The 22,899-nt window shown below is 47.2% G+C and overlaps 1 long non-coding RNA gene and 5 other non-coding genes across 6 annotated transcripts; 1 reads left to right on the top strand and 5 right to left on the bottom strand.

The window, feature by feature from the left end:
- Positions 1-1,746: 1,746 nt before the first annotated feature.
- On the bottom strand, positions 1,747-1,818 carry trnaq-cug (transfer RNA glutamine (anticodon CUG)). The gene has a single exon. It is a non-coding gene; the product is annotated as a tRNA-Gln (tRNA).
- A 1,057-nt stretch (positions 1,819-2,875) lies between these two features.
- trnaq-uug (transfer RNA glutamine (anticodon UUG)) lies at positions 2,876-2,947 on the bottom strand. The gene has a single exon. It is a non-coding gene; the product is annotated as a tRNA-Gln (tRNA).
- Positions 2,948-5,708: 2,761 nt separating this feature from the next.
- Positions 5,709-5,780, bottom strand: trnaq-cug (transfer RNA glutamine (anticodon CUG)). Its single transcript has one exon. It is a non-coding gene; the product is annotated as a tRNA-Gln (tRNA).
- Positions 5,781-6,870: 1,090 nt separating this feature from the next.
- Positions 6,871-6,942, bottom strand: trnaq-uug (transfer RNA glutamine (anticodon UUG)). Its single transcript has one exon. It is a non-coding gene; the product is annotated as a tRNA-Gln (tRNA).
- Positions 6,943-7,061: 119 nt separating this feature from the next.
- On the top strand, positions 7,062-18,275 carry LOC127586709 (uncharacterized). The gene is made up of 3 exons (XR_007958720.1): positions 7,062-7,184; positions 14,208-14,343; positions 18,164-18,275. It is a non-coding gene; the product is annotated as an uncharacterized LOC127586709 (long non-coding RNA).
- On the bottom strand, positions 9,993-10,064 carry trnaq-cug (transfer RNA glutamine (anticodon CUG)). Its single transcript has one exon. It is a non-coding gene; the product is annotated as a tRNA-Gln (tRNA).
- Positions 18,276-22,899: the final 4,624 nt, after the last annotated feature.

The following is a 22,899-nucleotide window of genomic DNA, read 5'->3' as shown; positions in this document are numbered from 1 at the left end:
GGGCCTGCTCATGTTCTCGACTGTCCGTGTTTCAGATTATAAGAGGTAGGTATAAGGCAAGATAATAAACATCATTTACCTCTCCTTGGAGATCAATAGTAAGAGGACACAGGCTTTTTGGTGGAAGGAGGATTACAGGTGATCTGAGGGGTAAGTTTTTATAAAGAGAGTGGGTGATATAGGAGCGCACTGCAGGAGGAGGGTGTAGAATCAGACCAGCACCACATTGAAGGACATTTACTGAAACACCTAACCGACAGACACAGAAGGACACGGCCCTTATTCAGGCAGATGGGAGTCGTGTGGATGGACAAATGATTGGCACAGATGTGGTGGGCCGAAGGGCCCATTTCTGTGCTGTGCAACACAATGACTCCATGACGGCTGCTCATTGACTTACAGTTCGAAACGCCAACACTCCCCCACGCCCTGCCTCAAGTTGCCACGTCAATCATGAATCCAACCTGCCCTGGGTCCCATGGGCTGGCAACGTTTGGTTCAGGCTATAACGCCGGTCCTTGTCAAAAGCCTCACTGAAGTCCAACGTCCACTGAACAGTCCTCGTGAATAAACTAAGTTACATATTCAAAACATTCAGGTTACTGAGGCTGGATTTCCTATGAACAAAGTCACACTTACCGTCCCTAATCAATCCCTGCCTTTCCAAATCTGGATCCATCCTGTCCCTGAGAGTTACCTTTAATAATTTCCCTGTCAAGGATGTCAAACTTACTGAGCTACAAGAACCTAGCCTTTCCCTGTGGCCCGGCCTTTATAAAGGAGCACTTTTGTTCACCGCCTTTCACAGGGAACCGGATCTGTGTCCAGTGAAGTCTCCATCAGATCTGCAGCCATGTGCTCCGTTGTGTCCCCCACCAGACTGCGAAACATCTATTCTCCCTGGGGACATTCACCCTTATTTGGTATAAAACATTTAATATCTGCATGTTCTTATATGTAACATGCGTAACGTGTTCAAGTGTGGTTTCAGATGAATTGGCTTGTAATCCCGAAAGAACAGGGAGACGTTAATGATGTTTCAGCCCAAGTGTACAGGTTTGGGCCAGGAGCAGCATGCCAAGGCCCCAGGGATTTATCCATCTTGATGCACATCAACTCCACCAACACTTTCTCCTTTGTAATGTTGACATGTTTCGGGATAACACGGTTCTCTTCCCTGAACTCACTCGTTCCCAGTTCCGACGTCAAGGTAAATACTGAGAAGTGTTCATTTAACAACTTGCCCATCCTCTGTATCCTAAAGATTACCGCATATTCTCAAGACGATGCATCCCAAAACAAGCCTGAACCACATTTGCACAGTGCTGCTATATAGCCACAGCAGTCTGGTCGACCTGAGCCTGCAGAAACTCACTGTAACTCTGATACCCTCCAATCCTGCACAAGGATAATGTCATAAACTCACCTCACACATTATACCACATCGTAAGTAACCAAACTGACTGCCCATTCTGGCTTCAATTCTTCTCATCAGTCTGCTTCCCAATGAATGGTCTGAACGTCTTCAAGATTCTCATGGATCTCCACTTCTCCTTGATATGATCGTTTACCTCATTACCCGAAAGACCTGCATAATGCACGACCTCAGGACCCATGTAGCTGGACTGAGATCTTGACTGAAAAGAATTGCAGGGAGATCTCTGATGGCTGCTTTGCTTCATCAAAAGTTCGGAGACAGAACCTCTGCATGCATATGCAAGGGCAGTACAGCACTTGACAGTAAATAGGTTCCACCGAGATTTGAACTCGGATCGCTGGATTCAGAGTCCAGAGTGCTCACCATTACACCATGGAACCAGAGCAAATGCTGACTGCTTTACCTAGCCCAACCCTTTACACGAAGGTAGAGGAGGTAAGAAACTTATCCTCCTGTGGAGCAACGAAGATGCAGCCACGTGTCAGTGTGGACATCATTCAGGACTACCGACACTGCGGTATAACGTGTGAAGTGAGTTTGTGACACTATCCCCACTCATGATGTGAGGGTATCAGAGATACAGAGTCACAGTGAGCTTCTGCAGGGTCAGGTAGTCCAGACCGCTGTGGTTATAAGGCAGTACTGTGAAAATGTTATTCAGGCTGCTTTTGTCATGCAGTCTTGTGAGGTCCGGTGTGAAGTTAGTATCGACCAGAGACACTGACCACCTCATTGGGAAGGTCAAAGGAATAATGGGGAGTGTGATGAAAAAACTATCCAGTGTACAAGAACAGAGAGGGACAGTCCGGGTTCAGAATGTGTCTGGATTCCCTCTGCACCTGATCATCACGACAACAGAAGATCCACAGACCAGGCAACCACATCCTCACCACAGGACACCAGGACGCCTCAGAGACCATCCTGCCCAAATCTGACTCAGTGAAGTGGGTTGTGATAATTTTCAAAGCTGAACGAGAACAGTAATAATAACCAGGACTTGGATTGCACAAGCCGCTGATGCAACAGGGTTAGCAAGGTGTACAGGGTCGTTGGATTTTCAGTGCCAGAAAGTGTTAAATGCTGTGAAGACCAGGAAGCTGACAGTTCAGAGTGTGTCGCTGCATATTATGATTAAAATGCCTGTGAGCTGTTTATCTGCAGGGACGTGAATAAACTGCTTGTATCCCGAGACCGGACTGCTGAGTGTCGACTCTGTTATTTAACTCTGTACACGTAGTTGACCAGAACGCTCCACAATATACTCCGGCACAAAGCACCAGACAGCAAGTCTGCCTTCTGCTGATTTAGCCTCACAGAGGACAGGCTGGCGTTACAAAATAACTGAAGAAGCAAGGCACCACATCCCCAACTCTGACAAGAAACCCGGTCTGTCAATTTGAACGTCTTAAATTGGCCAACTGCAAATCACCAACGGTAAGGTTCCACCGAGATTCGAACTCGGATCGCTGGATTCAAAGTCCAGAGTGCTCACCATTACACCATGGAACCAGCACATTCCCCTGACAATTCCCTTCCCTCTGTCTCCTTCCAGCGGGTCGAGCTTGTCATCTGCTGTAAACACCTCTCAAGACAAGAATGAATCACCCCACACAACACCTCCTAAGACCCATGAATTGGACAAAAGCCTTGAATGATATTTTAAGGTGGTGTACCACAGCGATCGGTGCTTCTATCTCTGCTCTTTGTGATGTACATGGACGTGAGTGGACAAAGTATGAGTGGTCCGTTTTCACAAAAATTTGTGATGTCGATATTGAAGAAAGTTGTCTCAGTCTACAGCAGGATGCAGATCAGTTAGACTGTTGGGCAGAGTGTTGACAGATGGAATTTAATGCTGACAAGTGTGAGGTGATGCTATTGGCAGATCATCCAAGGTTGGGACGTGTCCGATAAGTGGTGGGTCAGCAGGGAATATTGAAGAGCAGAGAGACTTTGGCGTCCATGTCCATCGGACCTTGAAAGTGGCAACGCAGGTGGTTAGGATGGTGAAGAAGGCGGATGGCATGTGTGCCTCATTGTTCAGGGCAGAGAAGAGAAGAATTGCAATATTATGTTGTAACTTTATGAGTGAGGCGACACTTGCAGAATTGTGTGCAGTTCTGGTCTGCACAATAGAGAAAAGACGTGATTGCACTGGAGAGAGTGCAGAGGAGACTCACCAGGATGTTGCCTGGATTGGAGGACTTTTGTTAGGGGAGAGGTTGGACAGGCTGGGCTGGTGTTGCCTGGAGTGAAGGAGGCGGAGAGGTGACATGATAGAGGATTATAAGATTATGAGAGGTAGAGAAAGTGTGGATGATCAAAATCTTTTTCCCATGGTTGGGAATCAACATGAAGAGGGCACAAGACTAAAGTGGGATGAAGGAGGTTTAAAGGGATTTAAAGTGTACGTGTTTTACACAGGGAGAGATTGGATAGACTGGGCTGGTGTCTTCAGAGTAGAAATCTCAAGAACGAGGGGACATGCATTCTTGGTGAGGAGGGAAAGTTCAAAGGAGATGTGCCGGTCAGGTTGTGTACACAGTGAGCGGAGGGCTACTGGAACAGGCTGCGGTTGTGGTAGGAGATAGTAGCATTTAAGAGGCTGTTAGACACAGGAATATTCAGGGAATGGAAGGATGTGGATCATGTACAGGCGGGGGAGGAATTGTTTAATTTGCCATCCTGTTTGACGCAGACATCGTGGGTCAAAGGGCCTGTTCCTGTGCTGTACTGTTCTGTGTTCTACGACAGACTTGTTTCGGATTATAAGAGGCAGGCATAAGGCAGATATGGAGATCAACAACAAGAGGGCACAGGTTTATGGTGGGAGGAAGGAGGTTTAAATGTGATCTGAGGGGTAAGTTTTTACACAGAGAGTGGGTGATATCGGAGAGCGCTGTCGGAGGAGGGGGTGGAATCAGACCAGCACCACATTGACGGGACGTTTACAGAAACACCTAACAGACAGACACAGAAGGACACGGCCCTAATGCAGGCAGATGTGAGTCGTGTGGATGGGCAAATGGTCGGCACGGATGTGGTGGGCCGAAGGGCCCATTTCTGTGCTGTACAACACAATGACTCCATGACCGCCGGTCACTAACTTACAGTCAGAAACGCAAACACACCCCCACCCCCTGCCTAAAGTTGCCAAGTCAATGTTGTATCCAACCTGCCCTGGGTCCGATGAGATCGAAACCTTTGATCAGTCTATAACGCCGGTGTTTGACAAAAGCCTCACTATAGTCCAACGGCCACTGACCTGTCCTCGTGAATAAACTGAGTGACCTCTTGAAAACCTTCTATTAGATTACTGAGGCTGGATTTCCCATGAACAAAGACACACTGACCGTTTCCAAACAATCCCTGCCTTTCCAAGTCTGGATCAATCCTATCCCTGAGAGTTACATTTAGTAATTTCCCTGTCAAGGATGTCAAACTTACTGAGCTAAAATTACCTGGCCTTTCCCTGTGGCCTGGCCTGTATAAAGGAACACTTTTCTTCACCGCCTGTCACAGGGAACCGGATCTGTGGCCAGTGAAGTCTCCATCAGAACTCCAGCCATGTGCTCCGTTGTGTCCCCCACCAGACTGCGAAACATCTCCTCACCCTGGGGACATCCAACCTTATTTGGTATAAAACATTTAACATCTGCACATTCTTATATGTAACATTCGTAACGTGTTCAGTGCGGTTTCAGATGAATTGGCTTGTAATCACGCAAGAACAGGGAGACGTTAATGGAGAGATGGAGACACGGGAGATGGGCAAGTTGTTAAATGAACACTTTTACACTGTATTTACCGTGACGTCGGAACTGGGAATGAGTGAGTTCCGGGAGAGAACCGTGGTATCCCGAAACATGTCAACATTACAAAGTAGGAAGTGTTGGTGGACATGATGTGCATCAAGGTGGATAAATCCCTGGGGCCTTGGCATGCTTCAGCCCAAGTGTACAGTGTTCGGCCAGGAGAAGCAGTCAGAATTTGGGCCAGGAGCAATTCTTCTCCTCCGTCTGCTTCGCAATGAATGGACTGAATTTCTTGACGATTCTGATGGATCTCCACTTCTCCTTGATCTGAGCGTTTAACTCATAATCCCGAAAGACCTGCACAATGTAGAATCTCAGGACCCATGGAGCTGGACTGAGATCTTGGATGAAACAAATTCCAGCGAAAGCTCTGATGACTGCTTTGTTTCATAAAACGTTCGTAGACACGACCTCTGCATGCATTCGCAAGGGAAGCACAACACTTGACAGCAAACAGGTTCCACCGAGATTTGAACTCGGATCTCTGGATTCAGAGTCCAGAGTGCTCACCATTACACCATGGAACCACAGCAAATGCTGACTGTTTCTCGTGGCCCAACCCTGTACACTAAGGCGGAGGAGGCAAGAAACATATCCCCCTGTGGAGAAATGAAGATGCAGCAATGTGTCAATGTGGACATCCTTCAGGACTACCCACACTGAGGTATAACGTGTGAAGTGAGTTTGTGACGTTATCCTCACTCAGGATGCGAGGTTATTAGAGATACAGAGTCACAGTGAGCTTCTGCAGGGTGAGTTGGTCCAGACCGCTGTGGTTATACAGCATCGCTGTGTAAATGTGATTCAGGCTGGTTTTGTGATGCAGTCTTGTGGAAGTCCGGTGTTAAGTGAGTACTGACAAGAGACACTGATCACCTCACTGGGAAGGTCAAAGTATTAATGAGGAGTGTAAAGAAAAAAAATTTCCAGTGTACAAGTACAGAGAGGGACAGTACGGGTTTAAGATGTGCCTTTATTCTCTTTGCACCTGATCACCACGACAACAGCAGATCCACAGACCAAACAACCACATCCTCAGCACAGGACACAACGACGTCTCAGAGTCCATCCTGCCCAAATATGACTCTGTGAAGTGGGTTGTGATAATTTTCAAAGTTGAACGAGAAGGACAGTCATAATAACCAGGACTTGGATTGCAGAAGCCGCTGATGCAACAGGGTTAGCAAGGTGTACAGGGTCGGTGGATTTCAGTGCCAGAAAGTGTTAAATGCTGTGAACACCAGGAAGCTGACAGTTCAGAGGGTGTCGCTGCATTTTCTGTGCAAAATCCACAAAAGTCTGTAACTCAGTGGAAATGCCTGTGAGCTATTTATCTGCAGGGACGTGAATAAACTGATTGTATCCGGAGACCGGACCGCTGAGTGTTGACTCTGTTGTTTAACTCTGTCCACGTAGTTGACCATGGCGCTCCACAAAATACTCTGGTTCACCGCACCAGACAGCAAGTCTGCCTTCTGCTGATTTAGCAGCACAAAGGACAGACTGGTGTTACTAAATAACTGAATGAGCAACGCACCATATCCCTAACGCTGCCGAGAAGCCCGGACTTTCAACTTGCATGTCTTAAATTGGCCAACTGCCAAATCACCAACAGAAAGGTTCCACCGAGATTCGAACTCGGATCGTTGGATTCAAAGTCCAGAGTGCTCACCATTACACCATGGAATCTGCTCACTGCCCTGACAACTCACTTCCTTCATCTCCCCACCAGGAAAATGTCTCATTCCAGCTGGAGGGGCTTGTCACTTGCTGCAAACACCTATCCCGACTTGAATGAAGCACCCCACCCAACACCTCCTAAGACCCATGAATTGGACAAAAGCCTTGAATGATATTTTAAGGTGGTGTACCACAGAGATCGGTGCTTCTATCTCTGCTCCTTGTGATGTACATGGACGTGAGTGGACAAGGTATGAGTGGTCGGTTTTTACAAAAATTGTGATTTAGACTTTGAAGAAGGTTGTCTCAGCCTACAGCAGGATACAGATCAGTTAGAAAGTTGGGCAGAGTGTTGGCAGATGGAATTTAATGCTGACAAGTGTGAGGTGATGCTTTTCTAAGATCATGTAAGGGTGGGAAGTGTCCGATAAATGGTGGATCACCAGCGAATGGTGAAGAGCAGAGAGACTTTTGGATCCATGTCCATCGTACCTGGAAAGTGGCAACAATGTTTGAAAGGATGTTGAAAAAGGCGGATAGCATGTGTACATCATTGTTCAGGGCACAAAAGAGAAGAGTTGCAATATTATGTTGGAAATTTATAAGTGAGGCCACACTTGCAAAATTGTGTGCAGTTCTGGTCGGCACAATAGAGAAACGTCGTGATTGTACTGGAGAGAGTGCAGAGGAGACTTACCAGGGTGTTGCCTGAATTGGAGGAGTTTAGTTAGGGAAGGGATTGGACAGGCTGGGCTCGTGTTGCCTGGAGTGAAGGAGGCTGAGAGGTGACCTGATAGAGGTGTATAATATTATGAGAGTCGGAGAAGGATTGGATGGTCAAAATCTTTTTCCCATGGTTGGGAATCAACAACAAGAGGGCACAGGTTTAAAGTGGGATGAAGGAGGTTCAAAGGGGATTTAAAGTGTACGTTTTTTATACGTGGAGAGATTGAATAGGCTGGGCTGGTGTTCCCAGGACAGAAATCGCAAGAACGAGGGGGCATGCATTTTAAGTGAGACCGGGAAAGTTCAAAGGAGATGTGCTGGTAAGGTTGCTTATGCAGTGAGCGGAGGGCTACTGGAACAGGCTGTGGGTGTGGTGGAAGGAGAGAGTAGCATTTAAAAGGCTGTTAGACACAGGAATATGCAGGGAATGGAAGGATGTGGATCATGTGCAGGCGGGGGAGGAATTGTTTAATTGGCATCATATTTGAAGGAGACATCGTGCGACAAACGGCCTGTTCCTGTGCTGTACTGTTCTGTCTTCTATGACAGACGTGTTTCCGATTTTAAGAGGCAGGTATAAGGCAAGATAGTAATCATCATTTACCTCTGGTTGGAGACCAACAGTAAGAGGGAACAGGTTTATGGTGGGAAAAAGGAGGCTTACAGGCGATCTGTGGGGTAAGTTTTTACACAGAGAGTGGGTGATATCAAAGCGCGCTGGGAGGAGGGGGCGGAATCAGACCAGCACCACATTGATGGGACATTTACAGAAACACCTAACAGACAGACACAGAAGGACACGGCCTTAATGCAGGCAGATGTGAGTTGTATGGATCGGCAAATGGCCGGCACGGATATGGTGGGCCGAAGGGCACATTTCTCTACTGTAAAACACAATGACTCCGTGACCGCTGGTCACTGACTTACTGTCAGAAACGCAAACACTCCCCTACCCTCTGCCTCAAGTTTCCAAGTCAATGTTGGATCCAACCTGCCCTGGCTGGAAACGTTTGGTTCAGTCTATAACGCCGGTCCTTGTCAAAGGCCTCAGTAAAGTCCAACGTCCACTGAACTGTCCTCGTGAATAAACTGTGTTACCCGTTCAAAACATTCAGTCAGATTACTGATGCTGGATTTCAGAAGAACAAAACCACACTGACCATCCAGCAATCACTGCCTTTCCAAGTCTAGATCAATCCTGTCCCTGAGAGCTACCTTTAATAATTTCTCTGTCAGAGATGTTAGACTTACTGAGCTACGAGTACCCGGCTTTTTCCTGTGGCACGGCCTGTATAAAGGAGCACATGTGTTCACCACCTGTCAGACAAAACCAAATCTGTGGCCAGTGAAGTCTCCATCAGAGCTCCAGCCATGTGCTCCGTTGTGTCCCCCACCAGCCAGCGAAATATATCTTCACACTGTGGACATTCGCCCTTATTTAGTATAAAACATTTAATTCAGCTCATATTTGTAACTAACATGCTTAACGTGTTCAGGGTGGTTTTCAGATGAATTGGATTGTAATTCCGAAAGTATGGGGAGACTTTCATGATGCTTCAGCCCAAGTGTACAGGGTTGGGCCAGGAAAGCAGTCAGCACTTGGGCCAGGAGAAGCATGCCAAGACCCCAGGTATTTATACACCTTGATGCACTTCAACGCCACCAACACTTCCTCCTTTGTAATGTTGACTTGTTTCGGTTCTCTTCCCTGAACTCACTCTTTCCCAGTTCCGAAAGTCACGGTAAGTACTGAGGAGAAGTGTTCACTTAACACCTTGCCCATCTCCCGTGTCTCCACACATAAATTCCCACTGTGATATCTCCGATTCTCTGGATCCTTAACGTTAACGTATTTTCTCAAGACGATGCATCGCAAAACAAGCCTGAACCACATTTGCACAGTGCTGCTGTATAACCACAGCGGTCTGGACTACCTGAGCCTGCAGAAGCTCACTGTGACTCTGTAACTCCGATATCCTCCCATCCTGTACAAGGATAATGTCATAAACTCACCTCACACATTATACCACATCGTAAGTAATCAAACTGACTGCCCATTCTGGCTTCAATTCTTCTACTCAGTCTGTTTCGCAATGAATGGACTGAATTTCTTGAAGATTCTCATGGATCTCCACTTCTCCTTGATCTGATCGCTTAACTCATTATCTGACAGTTCTTCAAAATGTACGATCTCAGGACCCATGGAATTGTACTGAGACCTTGAATGAAACGAATTGCAGCGAAAGCTCAGATGGCTGCCTTGGTTCATCAAATGTTCGGAGGCACAACCTCCGGATGCATCCGCAAGGGCAGCACAACACTTGACAGCAAACAAGTTCCACCGAGATTTGAACTCGGATCGCTGAATTCAGAGTCCAGAGTGCTCACCGTTACACCATGGAACCACAGCAAACGCTGACTCCTTTTCCTGGTCCAACCCTGTACACTTGGGCTGATTTGAAAAGAAGCTTATCGCCCTGTGGAGCAATGAGGATGCAGCAATGTGTCAGCGTGTACATCATTCAGGACTAACCACACTGTGGTATAACGTGAGAAGTGAGTTTGTGACATAATCCACACACATGATGGGAGGCATCAGTGATCCGGAGGCACAGTGAGCTTCTGCAGGGTCAGGTAGTCCAGACTACTGTTGTTGTACAGCAGCACTTTGCAAATGTGGTTCAGGCTGGTTTTGTGATGCAGTCTTGAGGAAGTCCGGTGTGAAGTGACATGTCTACAACCCCAGGATGTAAGGTGAGGAGTGGGATGCTGAGGATCTGAGGAAAAATTGTTACTCTGATGCAGACCCAGCACAATCACAGGACATAAAGAGCCCTGATCAGGTGAGGAATCAGTGCCTGTTTCTGTGCACTGATGACCTAATGTTTGTTTAATATCCCCACTCTTGTCCCTTCCTCAGCACCTGAGATCACTATCTCAGCAGATGCCAGGATTATTGATGAAATAAATGGTCCAGGAATCATCAGCGAATCGCAGCCACCGATTCCGAACCCAACTATCTGTCTCAAAAAGTGAAACACCTCTTCCGATCCCTGAGAGAACAAAGCTGGTGAGAGAGGTGAGCCAGAGGTCACAGCACATCTGGCAGTCAGCGGCCAGCTCTGGTCCGGTGGCAGATGCTCGTCATTCACATGGACACGGGCACCGAATCCCCACGGATAACAAATCAACGCGGATACCCCATGAACTGCTGGTAACTGAGGCTGCAACAACACCTGGCGCCTACCTCCTCCATGGAGGGAACAACTTCTCTGGAACTGTCAGATCCTCAAACCCACCCAAAGTTCCTGCAGCCCAGTGTCCCCACCCCATCCCCGGCCCCACACCCACCCTGTCCTGTAATGTCCACAGGCTCGGTCATCGCGGACTGATCGACAGGTGTGGGCACTGGAATCCCGGCCGTTCGGAACAGTGCCGCGGAGCCCTGGGTCACACCCGCCCTCTCATTCTGCTTCCTCCCACCGCCAGTCCTTGGTCAATCCACACTTTGCCTTGTATCCCAGGGGCTTTGATGTTCTCCGTCCCTCCTCCTGGCGTTGCTTCCCGTTCCTCGTCCTCATGTTTATCGCTCCCGCTCCCTCTCCCCCTCCCTCCCTCCTTCAAGTTGTCTCTCGCTGTCCGTTTCCCTCCCCTTCTTCCTTCATGTCTCTCTCTGTGTGTCTCTCTCAACCTCTCTCTCTCCCTTCCTCTGTGCGTTCTTTCTCTCTCCCCCCTTTTGTTATGTGATCTCTCTCCCTCAGTTTATCCCTCCCCTTCATTATTTATGTTCTTTCTCTCTGATTCTCTCAGTCTCTCCCTCTCCTTCGCCACTTCCTTCATGTTCTCCCTCTCGCTCTCTCTTTCCCTCTCCCTCCCCCTTCCTTTATGTTCTGTGTGTCTCTCTCTATCTTTCTCTGTATCTCTCTGAGTCTCTCTCTCTGCCTCATCTCTGAAGCTGTTGCTGAAGTTAGTGGACGGTTAAATATTTACCTTCAGAACGGAACTTGATCCCCTCCAGACGCCGTCCTGTCTGACACCCTTGCTCAGTGTTCACGCACTGCCAGATTAAACCAGCCGATTCACCTGTCCCCCTGTGTGGGATTAAAGAATAAACCATTTTGAACTCAGCAAGGATCAGCAACCTGACCAAGTGAAACAATGACATTTACTGTTTAGATTTCGGAAAGGGAAATAGAGAAAGGGAGAGACACAAGAACATAAGGAACAGGAGCAGGAGGGGACCATCTGGCCCATCGCTCCTGCTACGCCATTGAAAAGGACCGTGGCTGATCTGGCTGTGGACTCAGCTCCACCTACCTGCCTTTTCCCCATAACCCTTAATTCTCCTACTATGCAAAAATATAGCTAACTGTGTCTTAAATATATTTAATGAGGTAGACTCTACTTCTTCCCTGGGCAGAGAATTCAACAGATTCACTACTCTCTGGGAAAAGCAGTTCTTTCTCATCTCCATCCTAAATCTATTCCCCCGAACCTTGAGGTTATGTCACCTAGTTCTGGTCTCACCTACCAGTGGAAGCAACCTTCCTGCCTCTATCTTATCTATCCCCTTTCATAATTTTATATGTTTCTATAGGATCCCCTCTCATTCTCCTGAATTCCAGTGAGGTTAGTCCCAGATGACTCAATCTCTGTTCTTAGGCTAACCCTGCATCTCCAGAATCAACCTGGTGAACCTCCTCTGCACCACCTCCAAAGCCAGTATATCTTTCCTCAAGTATGTAGACCAAAACTGCACGCTGTACTCCAGGTGAGGCCTCAACAGTACCCTCTACAGTTGCAACGTAACCTTCCTGCTCTTAAATTCAATCCCTCCAGCAATGAAGGCCAACCTTCCATTTGACTTCTTGATAATCTGTTGCGCCTGCAAACCAACCTTTTGTGATTCATGCACAAGCATTCCCAAGTCCCTCTACACAACAGCATGCTGCAATCTTTCACCATTTGGATAATAATCCGATTTTCTACTTTTCCTTCCAAAGGGGATGACCGCACATTTCCCAACATTGGACTCCATCTGCCAGACGCTTGCACAGTGACTTAACCTATCTATATCTCTCCGCATCCTCTGCACTATTTGCTTTTTCACTCAATTTAACATCATTGGCAAACTTAGATATGCTACACTCGGTCCCCTCTTCCAAATCATTAATGTATATTGTGAACAGTTGCGGGCCCAGCACGGATCCCGCGGCACCCCGCTCACCACTGATTGCCAACCAGAGAAGCACCCATTTATCTCTACTCTCTGCCCTTTATTGGTTAACTAATCCTCTATCCATGCTAATACATTACCCCAACTCCATACATCCTTCTCATACGGATGTCTTTTCCGCGGCACCTTAACGAACACCTTCTAGAAATCCAAGTATACAACATCCAACTGTTCCCCTCTATCACTGTGCTCACTATATTCTCAAAGAACTCCAAAGTTGGTCAAACAGGACCTGCCCCTCCTGAATCCATGCTGTGTCTGCCTGATTGAACCACTTCCATCCAGATGTCTCACCATTTCTTCCTTAATGATGCTTCAAGCATTTCCACGACTACAGACTTCAAGCAAACTGGCCTATTGCCTACGTCCCTTTTCAGACTATGTCATGATAATTGCTGTCTTTTAATCCATCGGGACCTGTCCAGAGTCCAGAGAATTTTGGTAAATTATCACAAAGGCCTCTACTATAACTTCTACCATTTCTTTCAGTAACCTGGGATGCATCCCATCAGGATCAGGGGACTTGTCTACCTTTAGGCCCACTGGTTTGCCCAGCACTACTTCTTTAGTGACAGCGATTGTATCGAGGTCCTCACCTCCCATCGCATCCATAACATCCCTATTTGGCATGTTAGACATGTCCTCCACCGTGAAGGCCGACACAAAATTTTTGTTCAAGGCCTCGGCCATGTCCACATTATCCACTATTAATACTCCTTTCTCGTCTTTCACGGGACCTATGCTCACTTTATCCATCCTTTTCTGTTCTATATAATAATAAAAATATTTATTGTCTGTTTTTATATTTAGCTCTAGTTTATTGTTATAATCTATCTTCCCATTACTTATTGCTTGATCAGTGGTTCTTTGCTGCTTCTTAAAGTTTTCCCAGCCTTCCAGTTTCCCACTACTCTTGATGACTTTGCAGGCATGAGCTTTTAGCTGGATGCCTTTCTTTATTTCCTTTGTTATCCAAGGCTGGCTCTCCCCACCCTTACTGTCCTTGCTTTTAACTGGTATATAGATATTTTGAGCACTGTGTAAAATCTCTTTGAAAATCTTCCACTGTTCCTCAACTGTCCCACCATATAGCCTGTGTTTCCAGCCCACACCAGCCAACTCCTCCCTCATCACGTTGTAGTCTGCCTCGTTTAGGCAAAACACTCTGGTTTTAGATCGAACTGTTGCATCCTCCATTAGTATGAGAAATTCAATCATACTGTGATCACTCTTTGCAAGAGAATCCCTAACTACAAGATCATTAATTTTACCTGTATTAATACCAGATCTAAGATAGCATTTTCCCTTGCAGGTTCACTGACGTACTGTTTGAGAAAGCTATCACGGATGCATTCTATCAAATCCTCCTCAAGACTACCTCGACACAGAGAGAGTGAGAGTGAAAGGGACAGGAGAGAAAGGATGGAGAGAGTGTGGGCAGAAAGGAGGTAAACTAAGAGAAAATAGCAAAACTGCAGATGCTGTAAATCTGAAATAAAAGCGTAAAATGCTGTTTCTATCCTCACACGACGGGTCTTCATTCTGTAACATTATCTCTGATCCTTTCTCCACTGATGCCGCCTGACCTGCTGAGTGTTTATGGCATTCTCAGATCTTATTTCAGACAGGCGTGGGGGGTGGGGTTGAATTTCCAGAACCATAAGATATAGGAGCAGAATGAGGCCATTCGTCCCATTGAGTTTCCTCTGTCATTCACTCATGGCTGTATTTTTTCAAATCCATTCTCCTGCCTTTTCCCCATAACCCTTAACGCCCTGACCAATCAACAACCTGTCCAGCTCTGCCTTAACTACACCCAATGACTTGGCCTCCACAGCCGTCCATGGCGACGAATTCTACAGATTCACCGTCCTCTGGCTGAAGAAATTCCTCCTCTTCTCAGTTCTAAAGGGACGTCCCTTTATCTGACGCTGTGCCCTCGGATCCCAGGCTCTCCCACTGATGGAAACATCCTCTCCACGTCCACTCCATCCAGGCCTTTCAGTATCTGGTAGGTTTCTATGAGATCCCCCCTCATCCTTCTGAACTCCATCGAGTACAGGCCCAGAGACATCAAACGCTCCTTTCTTCTCTGAAATCATTCTTGTGGACCTTCTCTGGACCCTCTCCAGGGCCATAACATATTTCCATAGATATGGGGCCCAAAATTACTCACAATATTCCAAATACGGTCTAACAAAAGCCTTATAAAGCCTCAGCAGTACGTTCTTGTTTTTAATTCTGTTTCTCTTGATCTGAATGCTAACATTGCCTTTGCCTTCCATGCTACCAACTCAACCTGCAGGTTCACCTTCAGGGAATCCTGAACCAGCACTGCCAATTCCCTCTGCACCTCTGATTTCTAAATTCGCCCCCCATTTAGCAAATAGTCCACACCTTTATTCTTCCTACTAAAGTGCATAACCCTACACTTCCCTCCGCTGTATTCCATCTTCCACTTCTTTGCCCACTCTTCCAACCTGTCCACATTTGGATAAATGCGTGGTGTTGCATTTTGGGAAGACAAATGAGGGTAGGAATTTCACAGTGAATGACAGCGCGCTAGGGAGTGTTGTAGAACAGAGGGACCTAGGCGTACAAGGACATGGTTCCCTGGAAGTGGCATTGCAGGTGACATGGAGGTGAAGAAGGTTTTTGGCATGCTGGCCTTTACCAGTCAGGGCGCTGAGTATAGAAGTTGGGATGTTATGTTGCCATTGTACAACACATTGGTGAGTGTTCAGTTTTGGTCACCCTGCTTTAGGGAAGATGCATTAAGCCGGAAAGAGTGCAGAGCAGATTTGCAAGAATCTTGCTGGGACTCGAGGGACTGTGTTATTGAGCAGGTTGTGACGTTTTCCACTGGAGCGTTGGAGAATGAGGGGTGAACTTATAGAGCTGTATAAAATTATGAGGGACATAGAAAGGGTGAGTGTGCACTGTCTTTTTTCCCAGAGTTGGGGAATCAAGGACTAGAGGTCATAGATTTCATATGAGACGGGACAGATTTAATAGCAACCTGAGGGACAACTTTTTCACAGAGAATTGCTTGTATATGGAACGAGCTGGGAGAGGAATTGGTTGAGGCAGGTACATTAACAACACTTGTAAGGTACTTGGTCAGGTCCATGGAGGGAAAGGTTTAGAGGGATCTGGGCCAAACTTCAGGCAAATGGGACTAGCTTGGATGGAATCTTGGTCGACATGGACCATTTGGGCTGAAGGGCCTGTTTCCGTGCTGTATGACTCTATGACTCTTAGCCCTTCTGCAAACTACCTGACTTCACAACACAACCTGTCCGTCCACCTATCTTGGTATCATCTGCAGACTTGGCCACAATGCCATCAGTTCCTTCATCCAGATCATAAACGTACAAAATGAAAAGTTGTGACTCCCACGGAACTCCACTAGTTACTGGGATCCATGCTGAAAATGCCCTTTTATCCCCACTCTCTGCCAGTCAGCCAATCTTCTATCCATGCCAGGGACTTGCCTATAACATCATGGGCTCTGACCTTGTTTAGCAGACGCATATGTGGCATTTTGTCAAAGGCCTTCAGAAAATCCAAGTAAATAACATTCACCGACTCTGCTTTGTCTAACCTATTTGTTGCCTCCTCAAAGAATTCTAACAGATTTGTCGGGCAAGATCTTCCTTTATGAAACCATGCTGACTTTGCCTATTTTATCACATACTTACAAGTACTCCAAAATTCCATCCCTAGTAATAGATTCTAAAATCTTACCACCACTGAGGTCAGGATAACTGGTCTATAATTTCCTGTCTTTTGCCACCCTCCCTTCTTACAGGGGTGATGTTCCAGTCCTCTGGGTCCCTCCCTGACTCCAGTGATTCTTAAAGTTCACCACTGATTCCTCCACAACCTCGTCAGCTACCTGTTTCAGAACTATGGGTATAGTCCATCTGGTTCAGGTGACTTATCCACCTTCAGACTTTTCAGCATCCCCAGCAATTTCTCCTGAGTAAAGGCCACTACACTCACCTCTGTCCCCTAACTCTCTTGAATTTCTGGCATGTTAAACGTGTCTTCCATTGTGAAGGCTGACACAAAGTACTTAGTTCGCTCCTCCGTCATGTCCCTGTTCCCCATTGCTACCTGTCCAGCATCATTTTCAAGCGGTCCAGTATCCACTCTTTCCTCTCTCTTATCATTTGTATATCTAAAAAAAGACTTCTGGAATCTTCTTTTATATTATTGGATAGTTTACCCACATATTTCATCTTCTCCTCCCTTGTAGAATTTCCTTATGTCCTCTGTTGGCTATTAAAGTCTTCCCAATCCTTTGGGTTCCCACTAATCTTCGCTATATTGTCTGCCTTCTCTTTGGCTTTTATGTTCTCCCTGATTTCCCTTATCAGCCATGGTTGCCTTGTTCTCCCCTTAGTGTGCTTCTTCTTTCTTCGGATGAAATTCTGTAGCGTATCCTGAATTTCTCCCAGGATTACATCCATTTCTGCTCCACTGTATTCCTTGGTAGAGTCCCAGTCCAATCCATTCTGGCCAGCTCCTCCTTCCTGCCTCTGTAGTTACATTTACTCAACTGTAATATTGTTCCATCTGGTTTCAGCTTCTCTGTCAAGCTGCAGGGTGAATTCTGTCATATTATGATCACTGTCTTCTCAATGTTCCTTCACCTTAATCTCCCTGATCAAGTCTGCCTCATTACACAACATCGTCCAGAACTGCCTGTTGCCCATTGGGCTCTAACATAAGCTGCTCAAGAAAGCCATCTCGTAGACATTCCAAAAATTCCTTTCCGTAAATTCCTCCTTTCCTGCAGGAATCCCACACCGTTCCCCAACATTGTCTGGGACTCCCTCAGTGAAAGTGGCTCAGCTGAGATAATTTGTTCAGTGCATTCAAGAGGACTTCTCGAAACAATATCTAGATAGTCCAACCAGGCAAGGGGTTGTACTTGACCTGGCACAAGTCCTCTCAAGTTTAGTACAGCGGTTCATTCCTGAGAACAGTTCGTAAACTGAACAGATCTCCGAATGGAACCTGAAGAGCAGGAGTTGTTGATTCTCTCGAAGAACATTAAGGTAGATATGTCCCCAGGGCCTGATGGGATCGACACATCGACACACACACACACACACACACACACACACACACACACACACACACACACACACACACACACACACACACACACACACACACACACACACAATCACTGGATACATACACCCACAGGGACTGTGGTTAATGCTTTAGAATGAACGAGTTTTCATTCCTTCCCAGGATCTGAGCATCACCGTCAGAGTCAACATCTTTGGCCTGCTGAATTTCGCCCTTTGGAACGGGTGACCCTGCTCCGTGAACCACTGCAGTCCTTCCGGTGATGGGAATGGAGATGGATCCAGTTCTAGTCCCCCTGCCCCAGGGTTCTGTATGAATGGGTGGAATTCTCTCTGCCCTCCCTCCGTTCTGTGGGGAGTCAGCTGTGGGTTTGGAGAATGTTGCTGAAGAAGTATTGGGATGTTGTTGACTTGCATTGTGCGCACGCTGCACTGGCAGGGGACAGGGTGGGTGAGGAATGAATAAAGTGGGTTTTCTATAGACCCAGGCACCTTCTAAACATTCTAATTGAACGTTATTGGCACAGACAAATATGTGCAGGGAGGTGAAGTGGGCGAACATGCGCCAGTGTACACTGGGGTTCGGCGGTGGACAGGGTCAACGGTTTTAAACTCCTGGGCGTTGACATATTGGACGACTTGTCCTGACCAAGCACATTGATGCAATCACAGGGAAGGTGCCCCAGCTTCCTTACTTTCTTAGAAATACAGGAAGTTCATCACGTCACTAAAAACTCTGATAAACGTCTACAGATTTTACTGTTGGAAGTATCCTGACTGTTGCATCACGGTCTGGGACGGCAATTCGAATGCGCAGGAATGTAAGAGGCTGCAGAGAGTAGGGACCCAGCCCAATACATCATGGCACATCCCTCCCCACCATCGGTAGTATCTACAGGAGGTGCTGCATCAGGAAGGCAACATCCACCATCAAGGGTCCACACTATCTGGGCTGTGCCATATTCTCGCAGCTACCATTGGGCAGGAGGTACAGAAGCCTGAAGTCCGACACCACCAGGTTCAGGAACAACGACTTCCCTTCAACTATTCAGTTCGTGAACCAACCAGCACAACCCTAATTACTACCTCAGTACAGCAACACTATGACCACTGTGCACTACAATGGGCTTTGTTATTTTTTTGTTATAAATTGTTTTTTTCTTGTTCAATCTTGTATAATTTATGCTTAATTCATGTTTTTCTTGTGAACATACTGTATCTGATGCTATGTGCTTGTGATTCTGCTGCATGTATGTTTTTCAGTCCACATGGACTTTTGCACTTTGCTGTAAACTCGACAGTGACTTTGAGGCTCGCAGTTTGTTTCTGACCATTGGCAGTTATCGATGGGGGAGACCCGTGGGGGAGATGCTGAACTCCAATGCTGTTGCAGGTGTACTCATCAACTGGTGCATCGTATCGATGACTGTCAAAAACTTACCAAATCCTACCGTCCATCACCGGCTCCACAGCCCGGCAGGTCACGGACCCTCAGTACATGCCCAAGTACTGTTTAAGGGAGACGCTGTGCCCACTACCTTCTCGGTGGGAACATCGTTCCTCCTCCTGAACCAATGTCGGGTTCACCTCCTCACTTTCCCTTGGACCCCTCGGCCTTTCAACGGAGCCTGAAACTCTGGTTAGTCAGCATCTGCAATACCGCGTTCAATTCTGGTCGCCCCATTATAGGGAGGATGTGGAGGTTTTGGAGAGAGTGCAGAGGAGGTTTACCAGGATGCTGCCTGGTTAGGAGTACATGTGCTGTGTAGAGAGGTCGGACAAAGTGGGGCTGTTTTCTATGGAGCGGCGGAGGCTGAGGGGAGATGTAAAAGAAATTTATAAAATTATGCGAGGCATAGATGGAGTAACAGCTGGTATCTTTTTCCCAGAATTGAGATGTCCAGTAATAAAGGGTATGTATTTAAGGTGAGAGGGGACAAGTACAAAGGAGATGTGCGGGGCAAGTTTTTTACACAGAGAGTGGTGGGTGCCTGAAAATGTGCTGCCAGGGGTGGTGGTGGAGGCAGATAGCATAGGAGAGCTTAAGTGATTCTTAGATGAATATGCAGAGGGAAGGGAGGGATATGGTCGATGTGCGGGGAAGAGGGATTAGATTAATTAGGGGTCACCGGTTTAATTAGTTCGGCAAAATATCGTGGACCAAAGGGCCTGTGCTGTGCTGTTCTATGTTCTATTTTCCATGTTCAGACTGCTTGGTCCTGATCCTCACTACTCATCTCCCTCGACTCTCCTTCCTCATCACTTGAACTTCACTCGCTCTCCTTCCCTGTCCATGGATCACAAGGTGAAACCATTCAACATTCTGTGTTACTCTGTGTGGGACTTAGACCTTCAACTCTCAGAGGACCAGCAGATCCCAGAACTGCGACCGTTACCCAGTGAAACCATTGACTGTAATAATTCACATTCCAGAAGTCATAGAGAGAGAAAGTGAGAGAAAGGAAAGTGGAGGGTAAAAGAGGAATCAGGAGAGCGGAAGTTGGGATGAGTCGGGATAAAGTGAGACAGGAAGAGTGAGAGGAAGATGGGGTAAAAGATGAGTCAGAGAGTGGGAGGAGTGTGAAAGAGAGAAACAGATGGATGTGGATAGATGGAGAGAAAGTGTGTGATAACGAGAGAGACAAACAGAGACAGATACAGACCGAGACTGAGAAGGAGAGCGAGCGAGAGAGAGACAATGAGTGTGTGTGAGAGAGAGCGAGTATGAGATAGAGAGAGAGAGTGAAAGAGAGAGAGAGAGACAATGACAGACAGAGAGCGAGTGTGAGAGAGAGTGAGCGAGACAGAACAATCCTCTTTCAAGCTGATAAGGACACCACAGGCATCTGTAACTCTTCCCTCACCAGCAGCACCCATATCAATCCCCAGTCAGAAACTGCACGAGTCAGACACAGAGTGAAGCTCCGTCTACCCTTACTGTTCACACACTCACCTGACAGGTGATGTTCACAAAAGGTAGGGCAAATCCAAACCAGGTGACCACGGACCTGTCAGTTATTCTCAGCCAGTGGTGAGTTTATGGAAAGAGACATCGACATTATTCACCAAGAACCGACTCAGTGTGGGTTTCGCTCTGGGCCTGATCACAACCGTGGTCCCGCCATGGCGCAGGGCTGAGGTGAGAGTCACTGCTGCCTTGGCACTGAGAGAGCATTTGACCGAGTGTGGCATCTAGGAGCCCCGGTAAAGCCAAGGTCAGTCTGTACTGAAGCGCTTGAAGGCAGACATGGCACAAAGGTGGTGGCTGTCAGAGCCCAGCCCCAGGATATCACTGCAGGAGCTCCTCAGCGCACTGTCATGGGACCAGTCACGCTTCATCACTGGCCTTCTTCCCATCAGAAGGTCAGACGTGGGATGTTCGAAAATGACTGCAAAAACCTCCATTCCATTAGCAACTCCAGCGAGCGAACAGCCACTGCTGCATGCAGCACGACCCAGACACATTGCAGGGATGGGCAGGAGGAGCAGGGAACATTTCTGCCACAGAAATGTCCGGCAAAGGGCACCTCCAACCCCAGAAAATCTAATCGCCTCTCCTGGCGTTTAAGGACATTACTGTTGCTGATTTCCCCAGAGCAACCTCCTGGGGGGGGGGGGGGGTCATCATTGACAGGACACTCAGTTAAACCAGCTGCACATGTACCGAGGTCATCAGCAAGTCAGAGGCTGGTGTGTTGTGATCAATGACTCACCTCCTGATGGCACATGACTTTTACCACCATCTGCAAGGCACACGTTGGGACTGCAGAGAAATACTTTCCACTCGTTGAATAACCTTTGTCTCTGAAGATACTACGGAAGAGAGGTGTTGGTGACAACGTCATCGAGGGTAGCCGGAGAGAGTTTGGGAAAGTGATCAATAAAGTAGAAGGGTCTCGGGTTTCACAGACACAGGCTCAGAGCACGGAGTAAAGACGATAACATGAACCCTTGTCAAACTGTCTTGGCTACAGCTGGAACTCTGTCTCTGGTTCGGCTCACTGTGTTTTGGGAAGGATTTGAGGACACTGGGAATTCCCAGAATGATCCCAGAGATGAATGGCATTCATTACAGGGGAAGGTGGAGAGGTTGGGATTGTTCCCTTCCAAGTTGAGGTTAATAAGGGACGTAATGGAGCTGCTTAGATTCATGAAGTGTCTGGTCAGGGTGAACAGAGAGAGGGACTGCACCATTGGTGGAAGGGTTGGGAGCCCTGACAACTGAACCAAGGGCGATGTGAGGAAATGCATGTCCATGCGATGAGTGTGCAGCACCGTGAAGGTGAAACCTGAGAGGCTGGTAGGGGCGGTTTCCGTCACGGCTTTCACCAGGGCCCGGAGGTGACAGACGTTGCCGGGTTGTGGGAAATGGTCAGAGAGTCAGAGTATTTGTATTGTTCTCGCAGAGAGCCAGCACAGATACAATGGACAAAGTGATCTTCTGTGTTACTACTGTCCCGGTTTTCCATACTCGGGAATTAGATTGTTCCATGATTTTTTTCTGCTATAACTTTTCCCTTTAAGGTTTAACCAGTTCAGTCACTGCACTGAGTGGTCACTGAACTTACTGACAAGATGTTCACTGGGAGAGACACTGCTGGTTGGATTTTACTTCAGCTGATGTATTTCCGAAGACAGAGCCAACCCCTTTCATATTTATTAACTGAGGCAGGTTCTGTGGGGCCATATAAAGCGTTCCTGCACACCAGCTGACTCACCCTGAGAAAGGAACAGCACTGAAGAAAATGGTGTTAGTTCACCTGATGGTCGGAATCCTGTTCCTGCTGCATTCTGTCACTGATGCACAGAATGTGAAAGGTAGGTTTCTGCACCGTCAGTAGATCTTTCAAGGGTTAATCTGTTGGCCCCTTCCGACAGAGAACGGCACTGAAGGAAGCG

This window comes from Pristis pectinata, chromosome 37, assembly GCF_009764475.1.
Source record: "Pristis pectinata isolate sPriPec2 chromosome 37, sPriPec2.1.pri, whole genome shotgun sequence".
In the NCBI taxonomy this organism is placed as follows: Eukaryota; Metazoa; Chordata; class Chondrichthyes; order Rhinopristiformes; family Pristidae; genus Pristis; species Pristis pectinata.
This window is presented reverse-complemented; position numbering and strand designations above follow the sequence as displayed.